The sequence below is a fragment of the Bos javanicus genome, chromosome 28 (genome assembly GCF_032452875.1).
Source record: "Bos javanicus breed banteng chromosome 28, ARS-OSU_banteng_1.0, whole genome shotgun sequence".
In the NCBI taxonomy this organism is placed as follows: Eukaryota; Metazoa; Chordata; class Mammalia; order Artiodactyla; family Bovidae; genus Bos; species Bos javanicus.
Window position 1 is genome coordinate 1364123 of NC_083895.1, and position 9859 is coordinate 1373981.

The window sequence follows — 9859 nt, forward strand, 5'->3', positions numbered from 1 at the left end:
TACAGAGGGAAAACCAGAAATTCAACAAAAATTAAGAATCTTTGTATTGTTACCCAATAGTTGATTTTGATTGTGTATATTTCTGCCTTGTGCAAGTAGTTAAAGACAAAAATATGCTGTCTAGTTCAACATTTTTAAAAGATTAGTGGACCTGAATGCATGATGAAATTGTTCCCCAAACTTTGGGAAAAAATGCACATGCAACCAAAGTATCACAAGGACATTATTTCATCTAATTGCCCCATTTGTGGTCTCAAGGCAAAAGTTAAATAATATTATCTAAGGTTAACCTCCTTAGGGTTTTGGTGGCATATACGTGACAGTTTGATGTCAGGGTTCAGCTTTTTGGTCTCCTTTTCTCTTTGTCATGCCCGAATATATTTTTAATACATTTTAAGAGAAATTAATTGTTCTGAAATATTAATTGCAATATATTCTAGATTCCTGTTACTATTTTTCAGGCTTATTACTATATTAAAAAAAATTGACTTCTCAGCAGAAATTTTCCTTGAATCCATTAAACTTAGAAAAGAAGCTTTATTAAATGAACCAGTCAAATTCTACACTCAGGTGAGTTGATTTTTATTTTACTTTAAAAGGAAAATAATGTGGTCCTAATATGTTCCATTAATCTTTGCAGGAGGCAAACAAGCACATGCGTAAGTCTAACTGCCAGGTTACTTGTTTAGTTGATTAGAAGTGTTTGATTATTTATCTTTCACCACATTTACTTTTGTTAACCAGGCTACATCACGAGGAACTATTTTTTGTTTTTTCTGGATCACAATATTTTCATTCCCTTTATACATACAAACTTTAATAATAAACAAGAATTATAAGTTGTCATTCGTTCTTATATGGATTATTTCCTGGAATAATGCTCTAAGAAACAAATTGAGGCTGAGGCTCATGTTTTATAATTTTATAGTTTGTAAAATTCCTGTTACAGGACTGAGTACATAGTAGGTCTGCAATGGGAAAATTATTCCAGGATAGTTGCACAGGAAAGAAGATGAATACTGTACATAGCACCTGTGCTCACAGCTGAGCATGGCTGGCACTTCCTGGGTCTAAATGAGCAATTGGAAATGTTGGCCCCAAGGCTGTTGACAAATACAGAGTGTGGGAGATGGGGTAAAAAGCTACAGGTGTGGAGAAGGTGTGTGGGGAAGAAGGAAGAAGTGTGCATCAGAAATCGTATTCATCTTTGGTGAAGGTTTCCCTTTCAACCCTGGGCTATTCAAACTTTGTTACCATAGACATAGGGAATGGATCCTGATTTTTGAAAAAAAAGTGTCTTTGGTTAGAGAATATATGCTCTATATTTGTATGTTAAATTGAAAAAGACTTTCAGGAAGTCATAAATATGAAGGAATTAATCACATGTATCAAATCAAAGGAATCTAAAGGAACAGTTGAAGAAAGAGAGTGGGAGAATATGTGAATGATGCACATGTACAGGAAACCTTTAATCTGCTGTATGTGTTTTTGGAGTATGAAGTCATAAAAACTGAAAATAATGGAGTTTTAATTTCAGCTCCTAATAAGAGGTAAAATTTATAGAGAATTCTATGTGGAATGAACTTATTTTTATACTGAGCATAATTTCAGGTTTTGGTAAGAAGTTAGGAAGTAGCTTTGAAAATAATTAATTTTGCTGTCAGAAAAAGACAGTAGAGGCATTTTGGAGGAACAGAGGCTAACTAAAACATAAGTAAATAAATGCATAATTGCACTTTTTTTCCCCATAAGTACTCTCATTCTATGCTAATTCAGGGAGTGTAAGTCCCTAGATTTCACTCTGGCTACTTGCTTCATAGGACTCAAGTTGTGCCTCAGTGCCCAGAGTCTACAGAGTGGTGCTAATTTAATAGGGAAGCATAACTTCTTTTCTTTGAGCCCCTTTTTGGGGCGGGGGGGAGGGCAATAATACTGCAGTGGGTTGCCATTCCCTTCTCCAGGAGATCATCCCAACCCAGGGATTGAACCCAGGTCTCCCGCATTGTAGATGGACACTTACCGTCTGAGCCACTCCACTGTCTTTATTATGGGGTTCTCCAGTGGCTCAGTGGTTAAAGAATCTGCCTGCAATGCAGGAGCCACAGGAGATGCAGGTTCAATGCCCGGGTCAGGAAGATCCCCTGGAGGAGGGCATGACACCCACTCCAGGGTTCTTGTCTGGAGAATCTCATGGAGAGAGGAAGCTGGCAGGCTACAGTCCATGGGGTCACAAAGATTCAGACATGACTGAGCAAATAACACACTTCACAGTAAACTCATATACAGTCTATAGAGTGAATTCTATTTGACATATGCTGTGGTGCTTCCCAGGTGGCACTAGTGGTAAAGAACCCACCTGCCAATGCAAGAGATATAACAGATACAGCTTCAATCCCTGGGTTGTAAAGATCCCGTGGAGGATTTCAGGGCAACCCATTTCAGTATTCTTGCCTGGAGAATCCCATAGACAGTGAAGCCTAGCAAATTAGCATGCTCACACCTTGATATCAGGTGTACCCAGCCCCTCCTCCCTAAACAGACTCTATTATCACATAAGACACATATCACCTGCCAGAAATTGGGAGAAAAGCCTAACCTTTCTTTGTGAAAGACTACTTTTTTTTTTCCTGCTAAGCATTTTGTCTAGTAGTAATTCTATGTTCATCCATATGAGAGGAACCATAAAACTTATTTCTACAATGTCTGTAGCATTTTATATTCCCAGGCACAATATATAACACTTCTGGTTGCCTCACATCCTTGCACATCCTAGCACATCCGTGTTAATCATTGCTATTATATATATTTATTATAGTAAATCCAGTGGGTACTGGACTTCCCTGGTGGTTCAGACAGTAAAGTGTCTGCCTACAATGTGGGAGACCTGGGGTCAATCCTTGGGTCGGAAAGATCTCCTGGAGAAGGAAATGGCAACCCATTCCAGTAGTCTTGCCTGGAAAATCCCATGGACATAGGAGCCTGATGGGCTATAGTCCATGGGGTCGTCGCTAAGAGTTGGACATGACTTAGAAACTTCACCTTCACTTTCAGTGGGTAAAACTTGATATCACATCATGATATTGATTTGCATTTTCCTAATAACTAAATATATTGAGAATGCTTTCACATGCTTGTTGGACATTTGTAAATTTTGTGTTGTATCTGATTTGACTTTTTGTCTTTATTGTGTCTTTTCTGTACTTTTTCTTTTCAGTTTATTGATAATGTTTTTAATATACAAATATTTTAAATTTTGAGGAAGTTCAATTTATCAATTTATTTATTTATTTTTGTTGCTTATGCTTTTGTTTCCCTATCTAAGAATCTACTGACAAATTCAAGGCCGTGAAATTTAAGGCATGTGTTTTTCTTGTAAGAGTTTTATAGTTTATGCTCTTTCATTCAGGTCCTTGTTCAGTTTCTGAGTTAACTGTTGTATATAATATGAGGCAAGTGTCCAATCTCATGATTTTACTTGTGAATGTCCAGTTGTCCTGGCATCATTTATTTGAAGAAGAAAGTATTCTTTTACCAATGAATATTAAGAGAATCATAACCTCAGAAGCACCATGATGATGGTGAAGTACAAGCTGGGAGAAATCAGAGCCCCTACAGAGCACAGCTGCCCAGTCAAAATGTATTTTGAATCTTCCACTAGCGAGAAATAAGCTTGTTATTGTTGTTCAGTCACTAAGTCGTGCCTGAGTCTTTGCCACTCCATGGACTGCAGCATGCCAGATTCCCCTGCCCTTCACTGTCTCCTGGAGTTTGCTCAAACTCATGTCTATTGAGTCAGTGATGTCACCCAACAACCTCATCCTCTGCTTCCTTCTTCTCCATTAGCCTTCAAGCTTTCCCAACATCAGGGTCTTTTCCAATGAGTCAGCTCTTCATGTCAGATGGCCAAAGCACTGGAGCTTGTTTCAGCATCAGTCCTTCCAATGAATACTTAGGGATGACTTCCTTTAGGATGGACTGGTTTGATCTTGCTGCCCAAAGGACTCTCAAGTCTTCCCCAGAACCACAATTTGAAGCATCAGTTTTTCGGCATTCAGCCTTCTTTAGGGTCCAACTCACATCCATGCCTGACTACTAGAAAAACCATGGCTTTGACTATATGCACTTTTGTTGGCAAAGTGATGTCTCTGTTTTTGAATATGCTGTCTAGTTTTGTCATAACTTTCCTCCCAAGGAGCAAGTGTACTTTAATTTCATGGCTGCAGTCACCATGAAGCAATGGTTTTTGAGCCCAAGAAAATAAGATATTTCACTGCTTTCACTTTTTAGCTCCTTCTGCATAAAGTTATTATTATTCTTAACCTGTGTCCTTAAAGCCAAGACAGGTAGTTACCAAAATTAGTGAAAATACCATCCTTTTCATAAACAGATATTTTTAGAAAACATATCATCCAAAATTGTTTTTTAGATTCCATAATAAATATAAACATCTGAGAACACTATATTTGAAAAGCCAATGCAAGCTTTCTATCAATAGAATCAATAGTGTAAAAATAAAATAAAGTTTATAATATAAATAATGTAATGTACAAAATAAACCATACAATGGCAGCTTAGCAGGCATATGTTTAGAAACATAGGAAAAAATATATATATACCTTCATAAGAAAATTTTAAAAATTAAATATGGATTAATAAAAGACAAATCTATTGCTGTATAATTTTCTCTTGTGGATTTATGTATTTTATATGCATATAAAAATTTTAAAAATGATGTTGTTTATTTTTATAAGATTAAATGAGTAAAGTTGCTAACACAAATGCCCTAAGGCTTTAGGGAAATAATATACAACCAATATACCACCTGGGAAAGAGTTAAAATGTAATTAGTTGAATTGCAGTCATCAAGGCAGTACTTCAGTTAAGTTCTCTAGTTTTCATATTCCTAAGGTCATGATGACAGCCTATGCCCAACCAGTATCACTGAAGAAGCTGAAGTTGATTGGTTCTCTGAAGACCTATAAGACTTAGGTCATAGAACTAATGCCGCCCAGGCATTTGTTCTAAAAGGTCTTATAGGTCTTCAGAGAACCGATCAACTTCAGCTTCTTCAGCGTTAATGGTTGGGGCATAGACTTGGATAACCGTGATATTGAATGGTTTGACTTGGAAACGAACATTTTCAGAACATTTTCATTGACAGAACATCATTCTGTCGTTTTTGAGATTGCATCCAAGTACTGAATTTTGGACTCTTTTGTTGACCATGATGGCTACTCCATTTCTTCTAAGGGATTCCTGCCCACAGTAGTAGATATAATGGTCATCTGAGTTAAATTCACCCATTCCAGTCCATTTTAGTTCACTGATTCCTAGCATGTTGACGTTCACTCTTGCCATCTCTGTTTGACCACTTCCAATTTGCCTTGATTCATGGACCTAACATTCCAGGTTTCTATGCAATATTGCTCTTTACAGCATCGGACCTTGCTTCTATCACCAGTCACATCCACAACTGGGTATTGTTTTTGCTTTGGCTCCATACCTTCATTTTTTCTGGAGTTATTTCTCCACTGATCTCCTGTAGTATATTGGGCACCTACTGACCTGGGGAGTTCCTCTTTCAGTATCCTATCATTTTGCCTTTTCATATTGTTCATGGGATTCTCAAGGCAAGAATACTGAAGTGGTTTGCCATTCCCTTCTCCAGTGGACCACATTATGTCAGACCTCTCCACCATGACCCATCTGTCTTGGGTGGCCCCACACTGCATGGCTTAGTTTCACTGAGTTAGAAAAAGCTGTGGTCTATGTGATCAGATTGGCTAGTTTTCTGTGATTATGGTTTCAGTGTGTCTGCCCTCTGTAGAGTATTTTAAATTTAAGGAGTGTGGCTGGAATAATATAGTCATAATCAATCTTTGCAGTGCTGAGACTTTACAAAGTATTGTTACAGAAGATCTGTTGTGGACATGGTCTTTGAAAGGTATCTTTTCTACAAGCTTATCATGTGGGAATCAGAGACAGCTATAGTGTGGTGACAAAACCTAGAGGAAAATAAGGAAACATGCATCTTAAACCAAGTGTTCTAATGAAATTCTACAGTGTTTCTATTGTGTGGCTTCTAGAATAAGGGATTTCTGCATTGTCTTCCCTAATGTCTCCACCAGTTGATAGATGTCCATATTTGTGCCTGATTTTCACAAACATATCAGGTGTTTGAAATCACACAATTATTCATAATTCTGATATATAAAAAGGTAAATATCTGCTCTATCATGTCTTATAGAATTTAAATTCATTATTGAAGTATCTAGTGCCATTCTAGTGATTTAAACTTTATATTAATATTCTTATCTTATTATTGAAAAAATGCCTTCTGAAATCAGTAATAATCAAGAAATATTCTGGTGTCGCATTTGAAATAGGTGTTTTCCAGCCATTTTTCTTTGGAATAAATAAAAACTTAATTCAAAATGGCAGAGTATATATTTGATCCATTCTGAAGTCTATATGTTTTCTCCAGTACTTTCACAGTCCTTATTTTTGTCACCCAAATTCCAAAATCTGCTACAATGGAAAAAAAAAAGTTTTCTGTTCAATATTTTTTCAACTATTATCACAGAAAGCATAGCACTTATTTTGTTTTGAATCTTCTGATGAATACTACAATTGGCTATGAAGAATACATTTAAATATTTTCAAAATTAATGCAACATAAGTGGAAAAGTTTAGTATGTTTTATAGCATAGCTCCAGAATGGGTTGAGGATTTGGAATAACTAGGAATAAGAAAGGAATTGAAAGGAGATAGGACAACCAAGAAAATATTGTATTAACTGTTTTGCAGAGATGTTACCATTATTCAAATTAGCATATAAGTTAATTGTCTCATAGCTCAGCAGGTGAGGCAGGTAAGAAACTGTGGAAACTAATGACATATTTTTCTCCAATACATGTAATTGGATTGTCATATCAGGTGTTTTCACAAAGCTCAGAATCATGCAAAGACAATGTCTCTTGAAAGCAGCTGATAATAATGAATTTTATTATTTGAAATAAAGCAAGATCTAATCTGTTTTGGTTCTTTGTTTCTGAAGATCATACACAATGAAAATTATTATTGGCTGTATAATTGACATATGAGCATTAGCATTTTAAATAAAGCAGAAGTATAGCATTTACAGAAATACTGTAAACAGAGACCCAGTGAGCTTCTCAACACATTTTCTATTCTCTTACCTATTTCAAAGTTTAGTTTTTACTCTTCTGGATCAACATTGATATTTTGTCCACAGGAACCAAGCAAACCATTGTGCTGAGGTCACTTTCATTCTCTTGGGCTTCTCAAAATATGCTCAGCTCCAGCTGCCCCTGTTCCTAGTCTTCCTGACCATCTACTCAGTCACTGTGCTGGGGAACCTAGGCATGATCCTGATCATCAAGTCCAGTTCCAGGCTCCACACACCCATGTACTTCTTTCTCAGCAACTTATCCTTTGTTGATTTCTGTTACTCGACAGTAGTTACACCCAAGCTACTAGAAAACTTGGTTGTGTAAGACAGAACAATATCCTTCACAGGATGCCTCATGCAATTCTTCTTTGCCTGCATATTTGTGATGACAGAGACATTCTTCTTGGCAGTGATGGCATATGACCGATTTGTGGCTATTTGCAACCTTCTTCTCTACACAATTGTCATGTCCCAGAGGTTTAGTTTTGTGTTGGTGATTGCTACATACCCTTGGGGTATAGCCTGTTCCCTAATATTCACATTACTTTTTTTGACTTTTTCCCTTTGTGGGAGTAAGTTCATAAATAACTTTGTCTGTGAGCATGCTGCCATAGTTGCTGTTTCCTGCTCTGACCCCTACATCAGCCAGGAGATCATTTTAGTCTCTGCCACATTCAATGAAGTAAGCAGCCTGATGATTATTCTCACCTCCTATGTTTGCATTTGTATCACTTTCCTGAAGGTTCCTTCAACTGGGGTCACCACAAAGTCTTCTCCACCTTTGCCTCCCACCTGACCGCCATTACTGTCTTACATGGGAGCGTCCTTTTCCTCTACTGTGTTCCTAACTCCAGAAGCTCATGGCTTATGCTCAAGGTGGGCTCTGTGTTTTAAGCAGTGGTCTTCCCCATGCTGAACCCATTGATCTACAGCCTCAGGAAGAAAGATGTGAAGGCAGCTGTCAGGAAGTTAATCAATAACAACTTAATATCTCAATTAATGTACAATGACTAAAATTTAGTGTGCCCTTTCAAAGCATAGTTGTCCAAGTTTTCCAGAATTTATAGTACTCTCAATTTTTTTTTCAGAAAAGAAAACAGTACACACTTTTGAAGTGTGTTAGGCCCTAGTTAATACAACATTCAACAACTTTAGTAAACCTCAGAGAATTACCTATAAAATAACAACAACAACAACAACAACAAAAAATAAAGCCTGGATCATTTTAGTCTCTAGTTGGTTTGTCATATAAAGATTTCTGAGTAAGTGCACTTTACCATTTGTCTGCCAAAGCACAGTCATTGAACAATGGATTTATAGAGTTGTCCTGAAAACGTCTGGAAAATCCCATGGATGGAGGAGCCTGGTAGGCTGCAGCCCATGGAGTCTCGAAGAGTAGGACACAACTGAGCGACTTCATTTTCACTTTTCACTTTCATGCATTGGAAAAGAAATGGCAACCCACTCCAGTGTTCCTGCCTGGAGAATCCCAGGGATGGGGGAGCCTGGTGGGCTGCCATCCACGGGGTCTCACAGAGTCTGACACTTAGCAGCAGCAGCCTGAAAAAGTATAGCTAAAATGTAAAGCTAATTTATAGCTAAATTTATAGAAAATGTATAAGAGAGTTGCATCAACAGAAATATAGTAAACTGAGAATTGTTCAACACTAATATACTAAATTTAAAAGACATATTTATTTATACCCACACAAGAAACATCAGGACATTATAAGTTCAAAGAAGTCATATCTCTATCCCCGCAAAGTTGTGAATATGATGTGGTCAAATTGTACTTGTTAATATAAAATTTATTTGCTTTTTGTATATAAAACATCAAAAATAAAATTAAGAACTGCACACTTCAGAAATACTTTCAGCAAAATCTAAAGTAGTCTTTCATGTCAATCTTAAATTGAGTATAATATTCTGTTGGTATATAATGATACAATAACAGAGAACTTCATTGGTAAGTAACATTATTGATGGACTGAAAGGAAGCCCTGCTAATATCAGCTAGAGCACCTTGGTTAACCTGATTTAATTTTGCAAAACTTACCTGCATTTTACAGAATGAACTATGCTTGATATATGTTACACAACCTTGTATTTAAGATCCTAATCTTTTTTAAATGGTTGACCAGTTTTCCCAGCACCACTTGTTAAAAGAATAAAACTAGAACACTTTCTAGTACCATACACAAAAATAAACTCAAAATGGATTAAAGATCTCAACGTAAGACCAGAAACTATAAAACTCCTAGAGGAGAACATAGGCAAAACACTCTCCGACATACATCACAGCAGGATCCTCTATGACCCACCTCCCAGAATATTGGAAATAAAAGAAAAAATAAACAAATGGGACCTAATTAACCTTAAAAGCTTCTGCACAACAAAGGAAACTATAAGCAAGGTGAAAAGACAGCCTTCAGAATGGGAGAAAATAATAGCAAATGAAGCAACTGACAAACAACTAATCTCAAAAATATACAAGCAACTCGTACAGCTCAACTCCAGAAAAATAAATGACCCAATCAAAAAATGGGCCAAAGAACTAAATAGACATTTCTTCAAAGAAGACATACAGATGGCTAACAAACACATGAAAAGATGCTCAACATCACTCATTATCAGAGAAATGCAAATCAAGACCACTATGAGGTACCA

The 9859-nt window shown here is 36.7% G+C and overlaps 1 pseudogene; it reads left to right on the top strand.

Moving 5' to 3' along the window:
* The first annotated feature begins 3569 nt into the window (after positions 1-3569).
* Positions 3570-9859, top strand: LOC133240244 (olfactory receptor 5D13-like; annotated as a pseudogene).